Source organism: Suricata suricatta, chromosome 15 (assembly GCF_006229205.1).
Source record: "Suricata suricatta isolate VVHF042 chromosome 15, meerkat_22Aug2017_6uvM2_HiC, whole genome shotgun sequence".
Lineage (NCBI taxonomy): Eukaryota > Metazoa > Chordata > Mammalia > Carnivora > Herpestidae > Suricata > Suricata suricatta.
Window position 1 is genome coordinate 29,717,446 of NC_043714.1, and position 25,565 is coordinate 29,743,010.

The following is a 25,565-nucleotide window of genomic DNA, read 5'->3' on the forward strand; positions in this document are numbered from 1 at the left end:
CTAGGTATTTACCCAAACAGCACTGATGCATTCCAATGTTTATAGCAGCACTATCAACAATAGCCAAATTATGGAAACAGTGCAAATGCCCATCAACTGATGAATGGATAAAGAAGAGAGAAGAGGTGGTAAATGTAACAGATGAACATGTGGGGGGGGGGGGGAGAGAGAGAGAGAGGCAAACCATAAACTCTTAACTATAGAGAAGACAGTGAGGGTTGCTGGAGGGGAGCTGGGGGGTAATGGGTATTAAGGAGGGCACTTGTAATGAATACCAGGTGTTGTATGTAAGTGATGAATCATTAAATCCTACACCTAAAACCAATATTACACAGTATGTTAATTAACTGGAATTTAACTACAATTTGGAAGAAGAAAAAAAAAGATAAACTGTTTGCAAAAAATAATAAACTAAAATAAAATAGAAACATGTGACATTATTTCCTTTTTAATTATTTTGTGCTTCAATTTTCATTTGATTAAAATTTTCTTGGGGCACCTGGGTTGCTCAGTCAGTTAAGCATCCAACATCAGCTCAGGTCATGACCTTGTGGTGTATGGGTTAGAGCCCTGCATCAGGCTCCGTGCTGACAGCTCAGAGCCTGGCCCTGCTTCAGATTCTGGGTCCCCCCCCCCCCTCTCTCTCTCTTTCTTTCTCTCTCTCTTGATAATTTATCCCTCCCCCACTCATGTTTTCTCTCTCTTTCTCTCTCTCTCAAAAATAAATAACTATTAAAAACATTTTAAATTTTCTTTTCAGTACAAAGCAAAATAGATTATCCATTTTTTCCTCTAGGTCCTCCAATAATATTTCAGCTGTTTCAACTGGGGGTTATTCTTTCACTCTTAACAAATACTTTCTCTGTTTTACTCTTTCTTACTGGTCTTAAATCACATGATAACTGCTTGTTTATTTGAACATGTCAGTGATTGCAGGATTTTATTTAAAAAGTTAATTATTTGCCCACAACTTCCCTAAATCCTATTGCTCTGATTTGAGATGTTTAAACATTTCAAACTGTGTCCTTCCAAAATTTATAGTTGCAAATGCAAACATGTAGAAAATTCATACAGTAAAAGGTATTTTCTCAAAAATAGATCACAATATATTCATTAGTCTGCAACTATGTATTTAAACATAACTTTATATCTAGATTTTGTATAAGAAAATATATAGAGATCTAGCTCACTCTATTTATAACTGCATAAAATTGGATACATTAGAAATGTTTCATTTATTTTTTTAATGCTTCCACATACAAAGTCTGATAAACATCATTGTACATATGTCCATTAAATGAGTGCTTTATATATATTTATATATATTTCTAAAAGCAATACTGATAAGTCAATAGATTTAGGTATTTAGATTTTTCTGAGATATTTGTGGATTATTAATAAAAAGGCCTGAACACATTCACATTCACACAAGAAATATATACAAAATTTCTTGTTCAAGCATGCTAAGTGTTCATTTATTTAGACCTTTCAAAAGCAGCTTTGGTTTCTTATTTCTTGTTTCAATATTATGTGAACTTTAGCTTTGCTAACAATTTCTTCTTATACTTTTGTAGTTCTTTTTTTGTTTGGTTGTTTTCTCCTTGGTCTCTTAAAATGAATAATTAGCTCAATGATTTTTCAGTGTTTTTTATTATTAATAGCATTAAAAATGAATGAGTCAATTCAGAAGATAAAAGCAATAAAACATTTCTGATTATTTTTTTTAACTGCTAGCTACCAACTTTTTGGTTAATATGGTCATCAGATATACGGGTTTAATGACATTATTTAGTAGATAATTTTTAATTTCAGTTTCTGATCCAGAGTTTACATACAACACCAGGATGTAAGTACTAAGAAATGACATTTTTAGGGTCACATGCAAGGCTCAGTCAGTTAAGCATCCCACTTTGGCATAAGTCAGAATTTCATAGTTTGTGAGGTCAAGCCCCACATCAGGGCCTACTTGGGATTCTCTCTCTCTGCCCCTACTTGCACTTTCTCTATTTCTCTCAAAGTAAATAAAGTTAAAAGAATGAAATTATGTTTTTTAATTTTTTTCTAGTATTTTTTGTCTTTAATTATTATCAGAGAATGTGACCAGTGAAATAAAATTAATTTATTTTAATTTATCATATATACACATATGTGTATATTCTGTGTGAGTGTATGTATAATTATGCACATATATGATTTGTTACTGTACCATAAATACATTTGTCACTTTTGTTGAAGATCTGGAGCTATTACAAGTTCCATAGATTGTTGGTGAGAAGACAAAATGCTACAGTCATTTGGAAGTTTATTTGTTCTTTTTTTTTTAATGTTTTTTTTTGAGAGAGAGAAAAAGAGTACGTGGGGGAGGGGCACAGAGAGAGGGAAACAGAGAATCCCAATGGGCTATGTGCTGACAGCAGAGAGCCCAATGTGGGGCTCAAACTCACAAACTGAGATCATGACCTGAACCAAAGTCAGACGCTTAACCAACTGAGCCACCCAGGTGCTGTGGAGGTTTAGTTGTTTCTTATAAACTACACATACATTTCAGGAGTCAGTAATCTTAGCCCTAGGTTAAAAAAAAAAAAAAAAAGACACACCCACACACACACCCACCCACACACACACACCCACAACACCAAAAACAAAACAAGGCAAAAACAAAACTGAGAAAAACAGGACTTGTAAAAGAATTTTTATATCAGCTCGATTATCATAGCCCCAAACCAGAAACCTTGTAAATACCTACCCAGAGGAGATTGTTACATTTGTATGACAGAATACTGAAATGCTACTTAGCAGTTTATGGGAACAAACAAGTGCTACACTCAAAAACAGGGATGAGTTTCAAAAACATGTTGATAAAGCCAGATACAAGAAAGCATACAGTATGTACTATGCAATTTCATGTGCGTGAAATTCTAAATCGGGGAATCTAATCCATGGTGACAAAAGTCAAATCATGTTTGCCTTTTGACGGATGGCAATTGACCAAAATGGGATGAAGTAAAACTTTCTACAGCTATTGAAAAGTTTTATATGTTTGCTGGAATGAAGAATTTATGGTTTTATTGTTTTCAATACTCATTGAATCATATGCTTAAATTATGTGTTCATTACAATATAAACACTAAAAAATAAAAGGGAGTGCAATAGTACTATATCTTCTTTAAAATGTAACAAATTTAGTTTTAAATGTGAATTATGGTTTGTTGGTTTATTTTTTCCCCAATTATATATAAACTGCTACTCTGCTTCTGGATAATCTATGCAGGCTGTGTAGTTACGTTGTGTGACAATCTGTGGATGACTTGGTTCTGAGACACTGTGGTAGTGTCAGTTCCTAGCAGCTGAATTAACCCCTGAATGGAATGAACTGGAAATTTATTTTTTATGTTTATTTATTTATTTTGAAAGAGAGGGAGACCTTACACAAGCTGGAGAGAGGCAGAGAGAGATGAGGGGAGAGAGACTCCCAAGTAGGCTCCATGCTGTCAGTGCAGAGCTCTACACAGGGCTCAGTCTCATGACCTGAGCTGAAATCAACAGTCAGTCACTTAACAACTGAACCACCCAGGTACCCATGAATGAATTGCAAATTTAGATAACTTCTCAAATCAGAAGTCTAATGACATTCATATCTGTTTGTGTGTATGTGTATAGGTATGTATGTATGTCTCTACACACACACACACACACACACACACACACACACACACACACCAGACAAACTAAAATAAAAGGCATATCATAGCGGATGTTCTTGCAGATGAGGAGAAATAGAATCTCTCATGAACTCTTCAGGGGCAGGAAAATTGATACAACCACTTTGGCTAACTATTGTGCATTTTTACTAAAGCTGAATGTATTTGTATACTCTCATTCAGCAATTCTACTCTTAGAACAACCTCTTCAATACGTATTTATTGGGACAAAAATACATATGCAATATTGTTCTTAGAAGTGTAGGTAAGAGCCAAATGTTGAAAACAGCCATGATGCCCATGGGTAAATTGTTTTATTATGCAATGAAATTTCGTATAACAATGAGAATTAATGAACTATAAATAAACATCTTAGGAACTAAAGGAATGAAAGAAGCCAGCCACAAAATGTATACATTGTTTGATTCTATTTATGTAAAGTTCCAAAATAGGCAAATCTAATTTGTGACAATAAATGTCGGTATTGTGCTTATTCTTGAAGGATATTGACTGACATGGGGATGATGAAAGATTGTAGGCTTCAGTTAGTATCTTATTTTTTGACCTGGGAGCAGATTAAATAGGTATATTGACAATGTGCACTTCTCTGTTCATTTTCTTTAAAAATTGAATGAATAAAAGTAAGTCTATGTTTTGTGAACCCACTTCCCAATTAGGATATTGCTTATGTGAATGGAAATGAAGAATTCTGTTAAGAGAGAATAAATAATTAATGAAACCTGTGAAAGTCTTTAAACAGAATAAAGAACTAATTGAACAATCTGCCCTGAGTTAAGTAGTGTGATTAACAACTCTTTGTTCCGAAGGTTAAAAACCAACCAATCAACAACAACAAAAAATGAGAATAACAAAACAAACAGAAACACCAACACAAAGAGAGAGCCAGAGCCAGAGACTAGTGGGGGGGGGGGGGGGGGGGGGGGGGGGGGGGGGGGGGGGGAGATGGCTTCAAGTTCTGACTTGGCTCTGATCACAAAAATTACAAGAAATAAATTCAACAAACAGAAATCCTTTTCTCTCAAATGCAATAATCCATATTTTAATGTATTCAATTTATTCTCTAAAATGTCTCCATTTTTGCTAAGATACAATTTATTATTAGTTGAATTAAGCCTTTTTTCATAATCTTTCATAAAAGTTTGTTCTCAAATCTCTCCTGACCTGAGTAGCCTGCCTAGCATCATTTATGAATTAAGCTACATTATCTCCAGAAGATAATGAATAGAATTTCCCTGGGAAACATCCTGTTACACGACCAACATTCTAAGGTAAAGTAAGTGAAACTTGACCCTGAGGAGGAGAGTTGCAGGAAATATACTTTCAAAAAACAAATAAATCTCTAACTAATAAGCTGGAAAGGGGGAGAATAGTTAATTATTCCAAGAGTAAAGCGATTTTCATATGCTTCACAATAAATATTTAGGGTAACGCTAAGACAACTCTAGTCATAAATAATGTGTTTTGATGGAGCGTAGAAGTGACTAATGGGGAAAATAATGAAATTTATTTTAGACAACTTAATGCACACCAGCTTTCTAAACATAAAATGATAACGGGGAGCTGTGCAGTTAGATATTTTCTTCCAGAAAGGTTTGCTTTTCAGCTATCATTGGAAAGCTACTAGTGTTAGGTTACCAAACTCCTCATTAAATACTTAGAACATAAATATATCATAATCTTTGAGAAGGTGACCCCTCATACGCAGAAAACCTGATTCCACAAGGAAAAACAGCTTACAGGAATTTTTGTGAAATTAAGTGACTAAATAGAAGAACCAATTCTGGTCATTACTCAGAAGCTGAGTTTTTATACAGAACAGCCCACGGGATAGAATGGTAGCAACAGGTAAACTGGACTGGCCACATAGCTTTGTGTTTGCTACTGAGTAACCTTAGAGGACACTCTCCCAAATCAGGCTTGAATAGCCATAATATATGTATACTTAGCATGTTTTATTTATGTAGCAAAAATAAAAATGAAGGATCAAGCATATGATATTGGCAAGTTTTTTGGGGGGGGTTTAGCTTCCATTTCAACTCCATTTTTAAAGTTAATGAGTTTGGCCTCTGAAAATCATATCCAATGTATATTATTTCTTAAGACAGTGACACCAACATTTATTTATTTGCAAAAAGAAACATAGAAAGAGGTGTGGGGAAGTCACTTACAAGTACCTAATTGAAAGATACAATTTAAAAAAATTAAGCTAGCTCAGTATTGTTTTTAATAAATACTATTGCTCTAATATTGCATTTTAGAGGAATAAGGGCAATACTGTTATTTTAAAGAGTTGACATGGTATGTGACTTTCCATATTTATATATTCCTAATTTTTTAATTTTCCAGATTGGGCAAATAATTGATAGATACAAATACTCAAATTATACAAGCAGGTATTCAGGAGCATTTGGTTTATTGAGTCTTTAGTTCTATTGAAATGTATGACATTGGGCCCAGGAATAGTATTAGGATAGAACAAAGGGAAATTTTAACTTTCAAAGAGCTTCTGGTTAGGGAAGATTGGATTGTCAGTAGCTCTAACAGAATGTGATAGATAATATAAAACCCTGTGTAAAGCATTACACGGTACTTCTGATCTTGACTTGTAATACTAAATACCAGATTTTCATATCCTCTTCAGTATGTTTCTTTTCAATGAAAAGTTTTGAAAAAAATTTATAGGTCATGGCAACACTGCATACATTTGTAATGCTCTAAGATCATTTTATGCAAATCCTGGTCAGTTTTGTACTTCTGCTAACCAAAAACCAAAAAACAAACAAACAAACAAAAAAACAAGAAAAACTCCCCTTTAGTTTGAAAAACAATTGCAGGCAACAACTCAAGATACACTTTGCCTTTTGAAATGTGTGTCATTCAAACAGGAAACATAGTGTATGACCAATATTAAACTAATTATTCTGTAGAACATGATGAAAAAATATATCTACATATATTTAACTGTTATATTCTAAACCTTGAGGTCAGTTTTCTTATTCTATCAGAAATTTCACTGTAGATTTCATATCCAAATATTTCTTTCTACCATTCTGGCCACCCACAAACGGAAGAGTAAAGGAAGGAGAGATAAAAAGGGAAATGAAAGTTCACCACTTAGATTGTCCCCACAAAGTTTCTATACCAAATGTAAAAGCCCAGTTGTGAATTCTGTGCGTATTATTGATGCAAACCAGATTTCTTGCTTAATGTTACAATGAGCAAAAGAAGGGGTCACAAATCACTTCTAAACCACCAACTGGAGGCCGGAAAACTGTCATTAGAACATGCATAATTTTTACGTAACAGATTAAGAATGTATTTCTTCTGGAAACATCAACAAACATTTGATGAGTACATGAATATATGCCACTTTATTATAAGGAAAATAGCTGTAGCTCAATTTTGGACTTAAATTCTGTTATTAATAGGAAGGTTAGTAATGTAATTAGATTACAAGTATTTTGAAGTTTCACATATATTTGACTGGAAACCATAAAATTGAAAAACAAAGATTGAAATTATGTTTATTTAAGGTAGTCTGATAGGTTGTAATGCTACAAACTGTTATAATTAGTTTTCTGAAGAAAACCTTTTCCTGGACACTGGAAGTATTCAACCAGGAACAGAAGGCTTAGTCCTAATAATAATGTAAGAAGGAACTCCAGCTGTAGATGTGTAACTCGACCAGACAATATTTAAACATCCTTGCAACATAAGTATTTTAAAATACTTGCAAGTCTCCATGTATAATAATAGTAGGTTTCCTTTATTCGTGCAAAATGTTAAGCTACTGTCTGTTTGCTCAAGACAGTGTTTTTTGGTTTTTTGTTTCTTTGTTTTTTAAACTATCTTCACTTATCTGATGGGGAACTAAAAAAATTAACCCAAGAACTTTCCTCCAGTCTTTAAGATGAGTTGATAATATTGGACAGAACCTAATTACAAGAGAGAAAAATAGCGGCTAGCACAGGTAAATCTGATGAATATAGGAGCTAAAATTTAGTAATTAGGCTTTGGTATCCAAGAGTGCATAAGATTTGTAATAATTTTCTCTCAATTATTTGAGACAAAATCAATAGAAACTAAGTTGAGGGAAAAGGCTAATGACAAAAAGCTGCAAATTTTTAATTACCCCATAATGATAAATGGCTTTCATTGTGGATTACCCTTTGTGAAGTTTTTTCCTTCGCTCTACAAATTGTATTTAAAGTTGGTAAAAATAACTAGTGTATAAGTGAAAAGTTGAGGCAAAGCAATTATTTGGCACTGTAGCTTACAAAAGCAAAAAGAACGAGTTTGTGTTTAAGTAACACAAAAAATTCCTGAAATTACAAAGAACAATCAATTGAAACATATTAGGTTGTGACCATTTGCCTAAATCCACATGAAGCACTGGAGAAAATGTACAAGTATATACATGCTTCTTGCCCTCTTGCAAACTCTTAATGTATTTACACCAAAACTCTACAACAATGAATAATGAAATAGTACTGTTAAAGAGCATATTACAAACTGTAATTATCATAAGACGCCATTGCAATTAGAGCCACAACTATGAGAAGGTGATGAAACAAATGGGAGAAATAAAAGGTTGGTTTTGAAATCAAACAGAATTGGGTTTAATTTATGGCTTTTCAGCCTGTTTTGTGTGTGTTAAGCACTATCTTAATGCTTTGTAACTTAAATTTCCCAACTGTAAAATATTGGTGCTAACTTCACTTTTAACTGTTATGAGATTGACACACAAAATACTAAGTGTGTATTACATACATGTGTTTTCAGTGTTACTACTTTATGCCAACAAGAAAATTTTTTTCTTAGCAGGCAGAGAACATCAAGTTCAGATACAAATAAAAGTCAGGTACGAATGAAATAAATGTGGTTTTTTTTTGCAGTTAAATTTCAAACTGCTTGAGTGATTGTAAGGTAGTTCCAAGTGATGAGTGCATTTTCTCCCTATAGAATATGTCAGAAAACGAGATCTATCAGAAAGTTTGTTACATGGCATCAAATTGGATCAAGGTGAAAAAATTGGCTCATTTTTTTATATTAAGTTATGCTAGCCTAATGTAGCAAATTAGAGCAAGAAAGGAAGAGTTTTCTTTAGAAATCTTTAGAGACACTCTTACTCTTGGTGATGTTAGAGATGGAGTTCATGATCCCTGACTTTCCTATTTACCATCTAAATGGTTATTATCTCTTTCTTTTTAAAATATTACTTCTGTAGATATTGTTCTGTCTTATTGAGAAAGTTTTAGTCAACCTAATTCCTTTCACATGGCCTCCCATTGTCATTAACAAGGTGTGAAAATTCTTCAGACCCATTCATTGGTGATTCTGTGTACCAAACCATATATTATATTAAACCATATATTGATCAGGGAGGGCTATTTATATGTTTGGTGCTTGTTTTTCTTAATTCCTTTCCCCTAAAATAAACAATTATGAATTCTGCCTGTATCTCTTTGTTGTGCCCTATAAAGTATCTGCCAATAAGTACTTTTCAAAACTTGTGATTTGTAGTTTCCGCAAATAAAATAAACTAGTGTTTATTTCAGAGAGCTTAACAGTAGAAAGTTCTTTTTATGATGACCTGTAATAATGAAAAATATATACTATTTATCTGTAATAGGTCTGTAACGTCCTAAATATATTTGTTTCTTTATATAAACATAAGTATATAAGTATGTATATAAATACATACATATAAAATATAAATATATTTGAAGACAGTATTTGCATAGTTGTTTAACAAAAGTTCCAAATGAGCGGAACTTTTTAAAGGATTATCCCTTACCCCCCAAATGAAATTCCTAAAATGCCAACAAATTCTTTGACTGGCAATCGAAATGCTGGTACATGACATTTTTCCTCCTTATTTTCATCATTTATCCTTCCCTTTCTCCTTCTTGTTTGCCTCGTCTCTTTTTTGAAACATTTATTTGATTTGTTTTTTCTTTGATCCAACAAAAGAAATTTTGGCAGTTATCCACTCCCTTAATTTCTTCCTTCTTTTTTTGAAATTCAAAACTTTAAGAATCATTGTCTTATGCCATTCCTCAATATAGTTATTAAACAGAGCATGATGTAGGAAAAATAATTTTTATTGAAAGATATGTTATATATTTTATCATGTGCTGCCACAGGAATTTCTAGGCAAAATAAAGATTTGTTTTTAAAAATGTACAATAAACACTTTTGTGTTATCTATTATTGACATTCAAACATGAAAATATTTTGGCTATGATAGCTGTCTAATTATTGCTTTTTATTTTAGAGAGAGAGAGAGAAAGAATGCGGTGGGGAGAAGGGCATAGAGAGAGAATCTCAAGCAGGCTCCATGCTCAGAGTGGAGCCCAACATGGGGCTCAGTTCCATGACACCCGTCAGGATCATGACCTGAGCCAAAATCAAGAGTTGGATGCTCAACTAATTGAGCCACCCAGACTCCCCAACACTAATCCACTTTTAGAAAAGGTTTATTTTAGTCCATTTTTCCTTTGTCGGAGGAAAAAGTTCAAAAGAAAAAAACATGCGATAAATATTTCAATTTCTGTCTTTGAATAAAGCAGAGCTACCATTAAATACTGATTCTTTTTAGAAAATTCTGAATATAATCAAGACCGATTATTTTCTTCAGTATCTACCCCAACTCACCAGAGTATTTAGGTAATTAGGTATACACAAGCATTTTAATTTTTCTAGGTAACTCTGATTTAACTAATTTAAAAAATAAAACAATTATGTTGGATATTTTGAAGGCAGAGATATTTCTTCATTTCTATAGTTTCACATGCCACAAAATGCCAGTTAATTAACTGGCCCTATTTACAGCATGTCAGTGCATATTATTTTCAATGCACAAAATTATTTATATGTATGTATATTTGTGTATTAAGCTTCTAATACAGATCAAATATAAATGAAGACATTGTAAAATTTCAGGGAAATTAATGGTTTTCAGAATGCAAGAACTAGTACATTTGTTCAGGTTTTAATTAGAACAAAAAACAAAAAAAAACAAGTCTCACATATATGTCTTAGAATTGCAATATATAAAGATTGCAGGGTGTTCGTGAATATGAAATTGTGATATGTCAGATAGAGGAAAGTCTTGATTTTGAGCATTTCCAGATCTCTCTCATTCCTCATAATATATAAATGTCTTATTGTAAAAAATAACATTCTACTTCTCCCTTCCGTATAGTGCTTGCCATCCAAACAGCCCATGGTCAAAGTAAAAAAAAAAAAAAAAAATAGAACATAAGAGACCACAAAAACACTGGCTAATTCATTTTACACAGCAGAAGGTTTTTAGTAGGAGCTGCTATGACCAATGCACTTTTTAGTATATCAAGATATAAAACTTGGTATGCATCACTTGACAAGTTAAAGTTTTATCTGCATTTAAAGAAAATTAATTTGTATACTTTAAAGTATCCATTATGAACACACAGTAAAATTATGAAAAATTTAGAAATTTCATATTGAAGGTTTACTCAAAATATATTAATTCCATCATTCAGGAAACATCAAATATATATATTAGGCACTCTATTATGAAGTGAGAGAATACAAATGGTTAAACAGTAACTAAAGCCGTCGGAAGTCTGGTACAAAAGAAGGAACACAACAATAAAAAAGAAGTATGACCTTCGTCTAACAACTATACCAAAGCTTCATATAAAACATGATCAAGGTAAAGAAAATTTAGTGTGAGAGACCACAAGAAAGACAGTTGATCCATTTTGTGGTAATCAAGTTCAACTTCTTACAGAAAGGGGCGCTTCTCAACCTTGACATGATTTTCGTAAGATAGACCAATAAGTATCAAAAATATAGGTTATGTGCGAAGAACAGCGTGTGCTATAGATTCCGTTATCCAACAGTCAACACCCCCTTCTTAATTGTTCAGAGAACCTCCATTTTGTTCAGAAACCATTCAAGCAACAAAGTGCATGAGGGCATACATCAGGAAGTTACTCTTCCACTCTACCCACCCCTCCCCCCCAGAACTAATTCGGTTTGATTCTTTCCCACTGTTAGTAAAAGCACAAGTGTTTGTTCAGTTGGTTGTTAAAACATTTGAATCATGATCAGCATTTAACAAAAGTAGATAGGATAGAATATATAAACTAGTTCACATAAATATATTATAAATATTTTATCATATATAACATATTAAAATAGAATATGATCAATTATAATATACCAATCATATCTATATTAGATTTATATTCTGTATCTATATATTGTATGTCACCATTGATATTTTAATATATAATTAATAATATTATATAAACATAGAATCTCTCAGATGCATGAAAAATACTAATATATTTCTTCATCAAGATCATAATGGAAAATAAGTTTTTTTCTGACGCTTGTCAGAAAAAAATTTGAAAGTCTTCAGTTAAGCAAATTTTAGTGTGAGATTTCCCTTGTACATGATGTATTTAGATATGGGCATGTGATAGATGTGAGGGAGAAGCTACACATGTCTATTAGCAAAGGCTACTTTTCCTAATAAGATGAGGGCAGGCCCATATAAATGCTATTCCCTTGTCTTTCCCAGAGGTTATTTTCACATGATGTGATGACTTTTCTTTGCATGGAGATTTGAAACTAAAAACAAAAAGTTACCTACTTAGAATGCTAAATCAGGAAGCTGAGAGCACCTGGGTCATTGCTGATATTTTTGAATGGCCCAACTAACCTTGGAGTGGTCATCTCCAAATTTTTATTGTGAGAGATAATCAAATGTCTAGCTTTTATGCTACATTTGTCTATCAGGCTGTTTCTTGCAGCCACAAACATATTCATTGATACACAATGAGAGTACACAGTTTTTTCAGGGAAAAACAGATGATTTAGCAAGATAAAAGATTTGGGTTGATGTGAGTTTTAAGCAGGCAAATGGGAAGAGTCAATGTGGACATTTCTGTCTGTAGAGGAAGAATAAGTAAAGGTTTGAATTTGAGATCAAAGAGAGCAACTAGAACACATTTAATCTATGAAAAATATGAGAACTAATGTTAAGAAAATAATTATGGAACTGAATATAATTTGGGGACAATTTGGAAAGGTAATTGACATAAATAAATATGCCTCAGGATAGCTACTGGCTTTCCGGAGAGATCAGTACATTATTAACATATACAAAGTATGAAAGGAGGTCCATATTTGGAAAGGTAATCATGGGTGATAATTTGGACAGGTAATTGAGCTTACATTTTTTGAGTGGAAGCAAAACTGAATAATAAATACAATAAATATATAAATGTACAAGTGTAAAAATTGGTAAATTCTTTGGGAATGAGAAAGAAAGAATGAAAGGAATTTAGGAGTGCCTGTTTGGCTGTATGTGTTTATGTGTGTGGTGGGGGGAGTTCAGGGCAGACCAAATTGAGAATGGACAATTTGACTAGAGACTTATGTAGGTTAGGAGTCCATCGCTGATGGAAGAAAAGTCCCTCAGATGTTAAAGACATTGAAGAAGGCTAAAATGGAACATTTCTGTTTTGTTTCTAGGAGAGCATGGAGGAAGTATAATCATTGGGGCAGAGTCAACAAGTGAGAAAGTACTGTAGAATAGGGTAGAGAGTGAAATGGGTAGGGCGTGACTTTGTCACAAGCTAAGATCTTTGGGAATCTGAAAATAAGATAGACATAAGAGACAAACATTTATCAGGATGTTTACAAATATATGTATGATTTATGTGACAGACTCAGAATTGTGCAGAAATTGGGCTGTGGTGCAGTCATTGAAAGGGTTTGGCCAACACTGTGGAGAGCTGGCTAGCTGGCACGGACCATCAGGGTAGTCCTCCACTGAAGGCAAGACTTGCTTTATATCCCCGCATCAGCCATTCATTGGATGCTGGCTTTCCCAAGAATATGACATTGGGTGAAGCAATTCTCTTTAGCTGAGTTACCTCCTGCAGATGTCTGACATATGAAAGTTGTCAGACAAAAATACTTTCCTAGCAGTTGAAAGAATAAATCCCTCTTTCCTGACAGAGAAATCAAGGGTGTGCAGCACAGTGTCCACAATAATGCAGATCCTGTAGTGTTCAGATATTCTCTTGTTTCACGTGTATTCTAGGAGCATCCCTTTCAGTACTCTAACATAAACAGTTTCTGGGGAAATAATGTAAGAAGGTTATTTAAATGAACTTCAGCCCACATCAGTGCAGATGAACTTGACTGATAGATACCTCAGCAGATGAACAAAATCTCTATGCCTCATTATATATCCTAGATTACCCTCATTGTCGGACCAGTGAGCATACATGCTAGAATGACCTGGAACCCTAACCATGAAAGCATCTCAGACCTTGGCCTTTCTAGTTCTCAAAGCATGACTCTTGTCCATTTACCATCAAATTGAGCAAGGGAATACCCACAGGCATATGTGAATCACTTAAGATTGAGTCATATCCCTCCATGCCCACTGTGTAACATCAGCCTTACCTAATACTGATAATTAGTGTCAATTATCCCTGGTGGGTGTCATATTTTTCTTCTTGACTGCTAATCTATTGGTACAAGGAATCCAATGTGTTCATATTCAGTGGTGGCCACATAGACATATATTTTGTATTATTTTTGATTCACATTTCATTTTTTAATATCTATTTTGAAAGGTTGGAGAGGGGCAGAGCGAGAGATGTATAGAGAATCCCAAGCAAACTACATGCTGTCAGCACAGAACCTGATGTGGGACTTGGACACATGAAATGTGAGATCATGACCTGAGCCAAAATCAAGGGTTAGACGCTTAACCAATTGAGTCACCCAGGCACCCCTCAGTCCACACCTGTGATAGGAAAGAATATATTTGCCAAATTAATAGCCACATATCATGTACCCGAGGCCACATTAATCTACTGTAACAAAGATATTACAATTGTCTGAGCATTTGATATTAGGACTACTACTTGGTTTGTGGTATTAATAGTTATTCCCCAGCATCTTTCAGGTTGTTATAGTGTCTAAAATGATGAGTTAAATGAAAATGTGATAGGTTTTTAGAGTAACGTTAATCTTACATTTCCCTTGGGATACGGTATACTGGCCAAGTTGGGAGAAGAAGAGAATAATTTTGGAGGTTTCCATGTGGCATTTCTTACTGTAAATTTTCTTATCACACCCCCCCCCCAGGCCAGGAAACCAATGTGGGAATTGTGTCATTCCACTTACAGCCTTGGAGATCAGACATATGGCCATCAGGTGATAAGTACAGACCCAGAGGATTCACCGTGAGCTGTGCCTCACTTGTACCAGTGAGGCTGCCTTCTGAGCGGATGGACCTGAATAAGACCTGGGGAATACTTTCAAGTCTGCCCGATGCCTTGCTCTAATTGCTCCTGTGGGTGTAGCTGAGCACATAGGCACAGGCTTCCAGACCCCTGGGTTTGAGTGTGATCCCCTAGGAGGACTCTTGAGTGCCTCTTTCCCTAACTATACTATTAAAGTTATGGCTGCTCAACCATTTGGCTTGTATCATGGAACGCAGTCTTCTCTTAATTCTCTCCACCAAGATCTCCCATTGTTTTGAATAATACTTTTAGATAAGCAGTCTTCATGCTCTGTTCCAAATAAGTCAGTTCCCTCACCCAGAACCACAGAGCTCTTCATGTTTATGACCTGCCTTTTCCTCTGGAAAGAATCCCTCCACCAGTATGAGAGCTGGGGCAAAAGGAATGTTTATTCCAGAATGTTACCTTAATCTCTGAGTAAGCAATGGGTGGACCTGCAGACCCATTGCTCTCCCTGGCTTGGCATCTCTACCCTATGAGCAAGTTAGTATTAAAAGGATAATGTGCCTGGTATTTTTGATCTAAGACATCTGAAGAAGAGCTTTCTTTCTACGACTGGGGCTGAACAGGCCCACGTGTGCCTGGAATAAAGTTTCTGCAACATGAAGCAAGAGAAAGTGAATGGAAGTACTGCTGGCAGCCTTCTCCTTCAGGAGTAAAACTATAGTCTGAACTAGGATCTGACAGTAGAGGGAGACTTGGCCCATTTTGTTACATCTACCTTCAAAACAAAAATACCCACTAGAGACCTTCCAAAAAATGGAGCTAGAGGCGGGGTTATGGCATAAGAAAGCAAATCATGGGCTAAGATGCCATAGAGTCTCATTGTTCTTAGTGACATTTAGCAGATTTTCTTGAATGAATATTTCTTTCTTTGCACTATGCCTTTAGACAACTTCAAGGGATGTTAAATGATTTAACAAATCACCACCTAAATTGTTCATTTCCTAGAGAACAACCCCCCTCCATCTCCTTTCTCTACAATTCCAGAAGTTCTGCCCCCAAATTCTTTCAAGAATACCCTTTTAATTTCCCATTTGTCTAGTCTTGGGGGATGCAGACTTCCTTTATGTACCACCATAGCTGTCTGTAAGTTAAGATCCTTGGTAGCCACTCTCACCTTAGTGTCCATTACCATGATTACACCTACCTGGCGGCTAAGTGTGAAGTGTTACTATCTGGCCTCTAGATCCAGGGTTAAATCATTCTCATATCACTGTCTGTTAGCCCAGTCCTGAAACGCATAGCCTACTACTACCTGGCTCACAAAAGAGGTTCACTACTATTCTTAGTTATATCTCTGTAGATTTCTTAAGGATTCATTAAATACTTTCCTCTAGATTCTCCTAAAAGATGGGTTTTTCAGTCTTACACATTATATGTACAATACCATGACTACATTGTTAAGCTCTTTGTCCTCATTTTCACTGTCTTCAAAGTCATTGTTTGACCTTTCTTCCTTAGTGAGGGTGATCATTTTAACAGCATTTTCAAGAGTGTTTTAGCATCATTTCCTTGAGTTAGTGCCAGAGCACTTAATTCTGCATATCAGGAGACTTCTCCCAAATCAAGAAAGTCTTCTTTATCTAATTTTGTGAGCTACCTTCTTTGATCAGGCATTACCATCATCCAGTCCTTTATATAACCCCTTGTACTGATCTCACAGCAACGTCTTCATATTGCTCCTTTGCTTCGTTAGTAGGTCTATGCAATTAATTATATTATTGGACCCAAGCTATAGATTAGTGGACAGAAGGTATTACCTCAGCGAGGGTAAGATCCCGAGAAAGCATATATTGTCTTGGAGGACAGAGGCTTCTAATCATTTCAGACAAGGTAAAAGTGTTAGCCCTTAATAAGAAGGAGTGCAACCCAAGTGTTTCAACCTACATGTGCTTATCCTATGTCCCAGGATCTAACTTGTTTCTCTGTTGTGGCCTGACCGTGGCATAGCAGATCTGTCTTAGTTGAGAATCTCTGGAGCTCATCTTTCTTTGTCTCTTAGGTTCATGATATTAGAGTCTCTCTACAAGCTGTCAAGTGCACTCTGTAACTTTCACACTAAGCTTTTATTTAATTATTAATCAACTCAATCACTTTCCCCTATAACCGCCATTTAATTCAACTGCCTTCACAATTTCTATTTCTCCCATACTAAACTATGTCTGGTATATCCTCTAGTGCATTTCTATCCTCTGGTAAAACATTCTAATTTGGTACTGTAAGAGAGTTAACAATTATAATGCTACCTAACTCACGGGCTATATGCATCATATGTGCTGCCAGCAGAGGGGATCCTCATTGTGGGCGACTCAACTCCAAAATCTCATTTAAGCACCTGTTTTTAAGACAACTCCAGTACCAAAAGTCACAGTTTGGTTTTCCTGGGTAGCAGACTTTGAGATGTAGATTAGCACAGAGAAAGTTCATTAGCAAGTGCTCTCAGGACCAAAATCTGTTATAGGAAAGCTAAGAGGCATGATAAAGGGGGGGGGGGTACGTGGAGGAGGGAACCCATTGTGGAATGGCCCTCCAGAACTGTTCCTCCTTGAGAGGGCTACCAGGATGTTATACTCCAGCATCCAGTCATAAGAGGTGGGCTGTGCCTACTCTCTTCTCAGTTGGGGCACTTTCTGGGAAGATAGGAAAGCTGAAAACAGCAGTGATCAGAGCACTTTTGGATCAGAGCACTTATGACAGCCTTGTAGGTTTTTGTAAAAAGTTTGCCTTTTACTCTGAATGAAATGTGCAGTTTTAACAGAAGACTATGAGAACAAGAAGGAGTAGACTGACAACAGAAGCTTGGGAACTGTTGAGATTCAAGTATTGTGGAAAGTAGGAAATTCCATAAAATTACATGAGAAGAAATGGGCAGAAGTGATATAATCACATTAAGGAAAGAGGAAAAGAAGAGAGAATTTCAGTGAGGAAGTGATTAATTGTGTCAAATATAACCTATAGGTAAGACCAAATTTAGTAATCAAGATGAGTTAAATTTAGTTGAAAGGCTATAGGGATAGAGATGATATATTGAAGATTAAAGAGGTAAGAAGGGATCCGCTGATAGTTATTTTTCTGAAGAAATTTGAGAATAAAATGAGGAAGGAAGGTAGAATAGGCTATGAAATACTAGTCTTTTTATTTATTTGTTTTGGTGTTTGGGGGGAAGTTTGAGTACACTTGTATGTTGACAAAAATAAGCAATTGTAGAGTAGGGAGTTAAAAATTAAGGGCAAATAATAGTTGAATGACCTGAAGAGGATGACGTTCAAATTTGCCTTTGACCAAACTGCACAGTGGTTGAAGAAATGGAACCAACGTGGAAAGAAAGAGAAGGGGAGAAGAGAAATCAAACAGAAGGACAAAATGGAAGGGTACTGTGCTTGGTGCTCTCCAAATAAAACAAATATAAGGCAGTGAAAAACTATGTGCATTTTTGGTCGGAATGCACGGTATTACAACTCAGGATTTCAGTTTTGGGATCTTTCTGAGAGAGACAATTATTTATAGATGTGAGTTTGGAAGTAATTTTTCAATAGTTGAGTGTAAAATGATGTAATCTGTGAGGGTAACAAATTCTCGAGGGTCGGCTTCTAAACGGGGCTTTCCAGACCACAGTCAGTTTGTCAGTAGGAATGGGTCCCATTTGGAGCCATCTTTCAAAAATCGGGAGAAACCAGAGTGTTAGTAGATAATGCCACGTGGAAAGGTAAAATGATGGTTTAGATTTAGATGTTTTCCTGAGCCTTACAGCTGTGAAATTTATAGAACAGTAGAGCAACCTGAGAGCGGCAGTTAGAGGTGAAAAATATCAACTTTCCCCCTTGTGTGTCCAGCCTTGTGAGGGAAAGACATGTCTTTCTGAGGAGAGTGTCAGACACAAATCTCTGTTCAAGTGGACCTGGCTGCAGCGAAACAAAGGCAGTGGCAAGAACATCTTGCCAGGATTCAGAGAATTTGGGTACTTTATTTAAACTAAAAAAAAGGCTTATTTATAGAGTGTTTATGCAATTTATCATTCAAACCTGGATGCTGTAGTAAGGGTAAGGAACCAATACTGATAATTATAGAGCAACAAGAGTTATAGCATGATTCAGTCAGCATCGGGGAGCCTGACATGCCGAGACATCCTGAATTTTAAGAAATGTTGGAAATGTTCTAGAGAGATGTCAGTGGTAAAGATAAGTGCAAGAAGAGGGGGAAATATGGACACTTGTCACTAGTATGTAAGTATTACAGAGAAAGAAGGAGAACTGAGGAGTGGAGTTTTATATGAATTTTCAAAAATTTCACAAGCAAACACCATTTTCCCCTTAACAAATATCAAAAGTCATGTGTGAATTCAGCCAGTCGTTTAACAGAAAAGTAAAACTTTATGTTATCAGTTGGAGATCATCGGGCCCAAACTTGCCACTTTTGACACAAATCAACAAGACTCAAAAGCACTAACTTTCTCGTGGAATATCTCATATGCAATGGATCAAGGAAATAAGACCTTCTAAAATGTGTTATTCAGGTTTCATAAAAATTTAATAATCAGACATGTAACTCATGGCTAAATAATTTATAAATTATGTAAAGTGAGCTTTAAAATATTTTTGATCTTGTTTAATAGGAAACACTACATATATTTTAGGAGGCAATCCCACACTAAGCAAATTTTGAACCCACTATGGGATTGTATACCAGAAGTGCCTTGAAATAAGTGACCTATGATATTACATAGATTTTTATGTAATGGAGAAAGCTCGTAAACATTTTACATATGCACCTACATCCTCCTATAGATCTAAACCCACATGGACATTGGTCACTGTATCTATATCTGTGCCCGTATTTATCCCGATACCTACATTTACCTATAACTATGCCAAAATGTATCTACCTACCTGGTATTGTTATTTTGTCCCGTATCTCATGCTCTCAGTATGAAAAACCAAGTTCATTGACAATTATAAAACTCATTGATGATATATTTTGCATTTCAAAGTGTTTTACTTGACAGGGAAATCATTAATGATTTAAAGTTTAACATCATCAATTTTTACTTTGACACAGTCGACAAATTTCCCATGTTCTTGGCCCTTCGTATACCTTATATCAACACCCTTTTCCTAACAAATTAATTAAGAATAATTTTGATGAAGTGGAAATAATTGAAATGTGTTAAATAAGCTTCTTTTACAAAAAAGCATGGTGTTTTAAATGGCAGTGGTTTATTTTATATGCTATAGCTTTAAGCTTAAGTTTAAAAAAAGTATAATCTAATAATTTGTTAATTACTATTGTTAACAGTTTATGAGTCTGGATTTTGATAGATCCGGTTCTATTTAGTTGATTTATATTGTACTTTATGTATTTTTAATGCCATAAATGGAAAAATGGAAAGGAGATATCTGTGTTCAACTTGAGATCCTATAAATAGACTTTTCCTATGTTTTGAAACCATATTGATAATAGGAAGCTGTGAGTTGAGTTTTCTCAACTGATGTTTGTTGAGAGATTAATATTACTGTCTTTCTTTGGATATCCTAAGTATTATTTCTCAGTTATCACTTTCTTATTTATAAGGGCTTAAAATTGCTTAAAATATTTTAAAGTCATACTTTTAAATAAGAAGACTCATTTAAATTTCTAACAAAGGATTCATATTTCTTTACTGAATGGGTAGCAATATGGTGCCTTTTCTGGTAATAATTACTCCTAGTGTTAATGTTAGGGTTTGTCAGTCCCCATAGTAGTCCTCCTCCTCACCTTTCTCCACAGGATCCACATTTGACCCTCATGTAGGTATGTGATCTAGGCATGGGTAACTGAGTTGAAGAAAATAAATACAATTAGGGGCTACTATCTGTTATTAAATCAATTTAGTCACACTAAAAATCTTTACACACTTATGTAATATCAGGCACTATACTAAATCCTCAGAATAAAAATAAATATATGCTCTAATCCATCTTCCAAAGAACTTGTGCTTTAATACAGGAGATAGAAGTAAATAAATGACCCTAATACAGTTGTGAATATTTAATGGAAACCCTAAGTTGTATAAGACTGTCTAAACATATTCATATAAGCATTTCTGTTATTTACAATTGTAATACAGTTCCTTGCATAGATACCTCATTTATTGATGTCATACTTGTTTAGTAAAAGGAGGATTAATGAATGAGTGTATGAATGAAGTGTTACAGAAGCAGCATAGAGGCAGAATTGACTTATTTGTAGAAGAGATGATTAAGTTCACTCTTCCAAGATACAGAAGCTGGCCAGCCTGTATGATGTATGCAGTGCATGGAATTCCAAGCCTAATGAAGAACATGGGTAACCAAAACTCAGAGGTCAGAGTTCTTTCAAGAACTCTATGGTCATGTCCTTGTAGGATAGTGGGAGGAAAAAGAGCTAAACCTGAAGGCTTGCCAGAGAGCTGCCAACCACAAATTACACTATTTTATTTTATTTTTTAATGTTTATTTATTTTTGAGGGAGAGAACATGAGTCAGATAGGGGCAGAGAGAGAGAGGGGGACAGAGGATCTGAAGCGGGCTCCGTGCTGACAGCAGCGAGCCCAATGTAGGGCTCGAACTCACAAACCGTAAGATCATGACCCAAGCCAAAGTCAGATGCTCAACCTACTGAGCCACCCAGGTTCCCCTATACACATTTAAAAGTATTCAGATTTCCTGCTCCTTCCTATATATGTCAGATATCAGTAAGTAAAAATGGCACATTTTCTCCTGATTATCCTATGGCCTCAGAACCCAGTCTGTCACATCATTCCAAAGAACCAAAAATAATATTTTAATGCCATATGAGAAGATGTGTGTTGGTAACTCTATTATGTTAAATAATTAAAGAATGTTAAAGATATATTTAAAATGGGTAACATCCACATTTGGGAAAGTTTCCCCTGGGCAGCACAGAGCAGGAGCTGGAGGGGAGCAGATGATACATAGTATTTCTCTTTATGCACTGAAACTTAGATTTGTCAGCCCAATGTTTATCTGCTTAGTCAGAAAATGTTCTTAGTGCTGAAAAGATTATATTTTTTCAAGAGTAAATTTAAGTAGCAGAGAGAATATAATTAGGAGCACTTGGTACTCACTATTGCTTAGTTGCCAAAGGATATATTTTAAATATCTTCAAATTAGATTTCTGTGTATTCTCTCCAAGATAACATTTGCATTTTCAAACTGCAAGAGTGGAGAATAAAATCTGTTCAGCATGTCCCCAGTTTACCTTTATCTGTTACTCTAATCCCTAACAGCCAGGTCACTCATTGTAAATGCTGTCATACTTAGATATAGATGTCTGTGTATGACAGTAATCACAAAAATAATCCTTGAAGAATCTGTATCTACCTAAGGAAAGCAGCCCTGAAATCTTAGAAATTTTAGTGCAATAAATTCACACTTCTTCCTGCTTCCACTAAGTTCTTATTTTTTTTAATAGATTTTTACAAAATGTTATTTACTTATTTAGAGAGAGAGAGAGAGAGAGAGAGAGAGAGAGAGAGACACCATGAGCAGGGGAGGGGGAGAGAAGGCAGAGAGAATCCCAAGAAGGCTCCACACTCAGTATGGAGCTCAATGTGGAGCTTGAACTCATGATACATGAGATCATGACATGAACCTAAATCAAGAGTTGAACACTTACCTACTGAGCCACGCAGGTACCCTGATTATTTTTTCTTTTCTTTTCATGAAATTTTATCTGAGCAAAATTTTGAATATAACAATACCAGTGGTTTTTTTCCCTATTGGCATGAAGAGTAACCAATTCATATGCAATTGGAGGAGAAGGCTTACAGTGTGAGTTATGCCTAAAGTGTTATAAAACCTTTGTAGTTTGTTCTCCAATGTGTCCAATGTGTACCATAGCTGAGTAGAACATGTGAAGAAATTTTACTTGAGTTCACCACATGACCTACAAATTAAGAACAACTTGTTGTTAGCTCTACTACTATCCGGATCAATATTACATATAAATGAAAACATTTCCAGTTAAAGTGCACTGTGTCCGGGCACAGGTTTTTAATGGTACACCTACTCTGTGTAGACAATGCAAATATATAACCATAAATTACCCAATGAGCGCTATTAATTGATTGCTTCATCCAGTTCACATAGGTTTTTCTAACAATGCTACAGAGTTAAGCAGATGGCAAATGCAAAGAGTGATACGATATAAAGTCAAGAGAATAGGATCTGGAGGTCAATTTCTAATGCTGCATTTTTCAAGTTATAATATCTTAGGGAAAGAGCATACACTCCAAAGCTCCAGTTGCCTCTGCTTAAAACTGTAATCAAACAAGGTTAGTGCTAGTGATGGTACTTCCTAATAGCTAGAGGTAACTACATATATTATCAGTATGCTTGCCGCTGGCTGCAGCTGAGTCCAATTAGAAATCCACTAATTGAAAGTTTCCTGTTTACAGTTCTACAACACATTCAGATAATTCTCCATGACTGAGTTACTCTGTCAATTTACTGGAATTAAAAATAGAACTGTGGTTTTACTGTCGTAAATATTTGTCATTTCAACTTTCCATGAATGATTGCAAAGATCTATAGTATGCAGAATGTACATGGGATGTATAAAATTGTAATTTTCCTGGAACTCACATTTGAATTAGGGGTACTGTTTGGTCCTATCCATAACCAGAGTTATGAGTGAACTGTAGTGAGTGAAATTAGTCACATTAAAGAAAAATCTCCAAGTTTTAGTCTGGGTTCTCCTGAAGACAGCCCGAGACGCAGGCACGCACACAGGTGGTGTATTCGTGAACAGTTACTTGTTACATCAAGTGTAAGGGATGGAGATGATTGTGAAATAAACTAGGGGAAGTATAAGTACGAGAGAAGTCAAAGAGAAGTCAATGGAAAGGTGTATTATACAGTTAGCTGCTGATAACAGTCCCTTGATACCTGACCATGTGAGATCTTTGGAGAAAACTGGGAACTGTGTTCTCCGACTTTCTACTCAGTACAACAGAAAAGGGGGGTGTTGTTTATCTGTAGACTCGGGTCTTCATTGGTCAAGTTATGAACGTTAATTCTGCCACAAACATAGGCTGTACATGTGTGAAGGATGTGTACTCATCAGCACGGCACTGATTTCCTGAGGCCTCACATGCTACAACATCAGAGAAACCAAGAGCAGGAAGCTAGTAGTATGCCACACCGATCCGGGGAGAAGGCACTGTCACACTGACCTGCACGAAGCTGATTGAAGTCTTTTGTGTGACTGGTTGTCACAACAGTCCATGGAGAGAGGCAAGAGGACTCTGTGTGGCATACAGGAATTAGCAAATGTACTTAATGACTTTTCCCCTCTTCCCTCTGAAAAGTAGTTATTTCTTATCCCTGTCATATCTGTCCTACCATCTGCAGTAGTATATATGTCTTGACTGTGGAGGAGTATAAATATGAAAATTTATGAAATAAAATAAAATTTAGGAGAAAATGTGTCTTATATGAGGATTCTCTTTTGTAAATTGATATCAAATAGCTTGTGTGGCAAGTGAAATTGATCTGTGAAACATCATCAGGTTATTGTCATTTTGTTGATGGCCACATTGTGATTTAAAATCTTGAAGCAGTTAATGGGGCACAGGGTTGGCTCAGTCTGTGAAGCTACTGACTCTTGATTTAGGCTCAGGTCATGATCTCACGGGGTGCTGTCAGCCACTTTCTCCCTTCCTCTCTGTCCCTCCCCTTCTCTAAATAAATAAATAAATAAATAAATAAATAAACAAACAAACAAACTTTAAAAATCCTGAAGCAGTCATTATTTTTGATGTAAGAGAAAATGTGAGTAATGTTAAACTCAAGAAGAAAACAAATCACCACATTTGTGATATAATCATTCTTTAGATTTTTGTTTACTAGCCATCTAACTTCTGTAGGATATTTTTAAAATTAGTCCTCAGTTTAATTAATTTAATCCCATTAACAAATACTCACTCGATGCACTGCATAGTGTTTTTAGCCCTGCAAGGAGGTATATACATAAAATGTTAAGGATTAAGATTGTAGAAATACAGGAGCACCTGGCTGGCGCAGTCCGTGAGGTATGTAACTCTTGTTCTCAGGGTGGTGAGTGTGAGCCCCATGTTGGGTGTAGAGATTATGTAAAAAGAAATAAATGAATATTTTTCAAATAAATATGTAAAATTAAAGGAAAACATTTTAGATTTGATTCTTTTTAGGTACCATTTTGTGAGTTTGGGGAAATAATTTGGCTTTTGGAGGATTTAAGTTTCTCACTTTTAAAAGAAGGTTCAGTCAAATGGACTGCAATATTCTGTTAATTTATACGATTCAATTAACCTTGCACAGACTCTCCAACATGCCCCTCTATGCTCATCCCAATAGAAAACACATCTCATGTTCTGCAGGGCTTTTTCCTTTATCCCATATTGCACACACTTTAGAACCATTTTTCCAAGCATAGGCAAGTGAATCTTCATAGAAATACAAGTGCCTGAGTTGCTCTATTACTAGCATACTCTTGTGTGCAA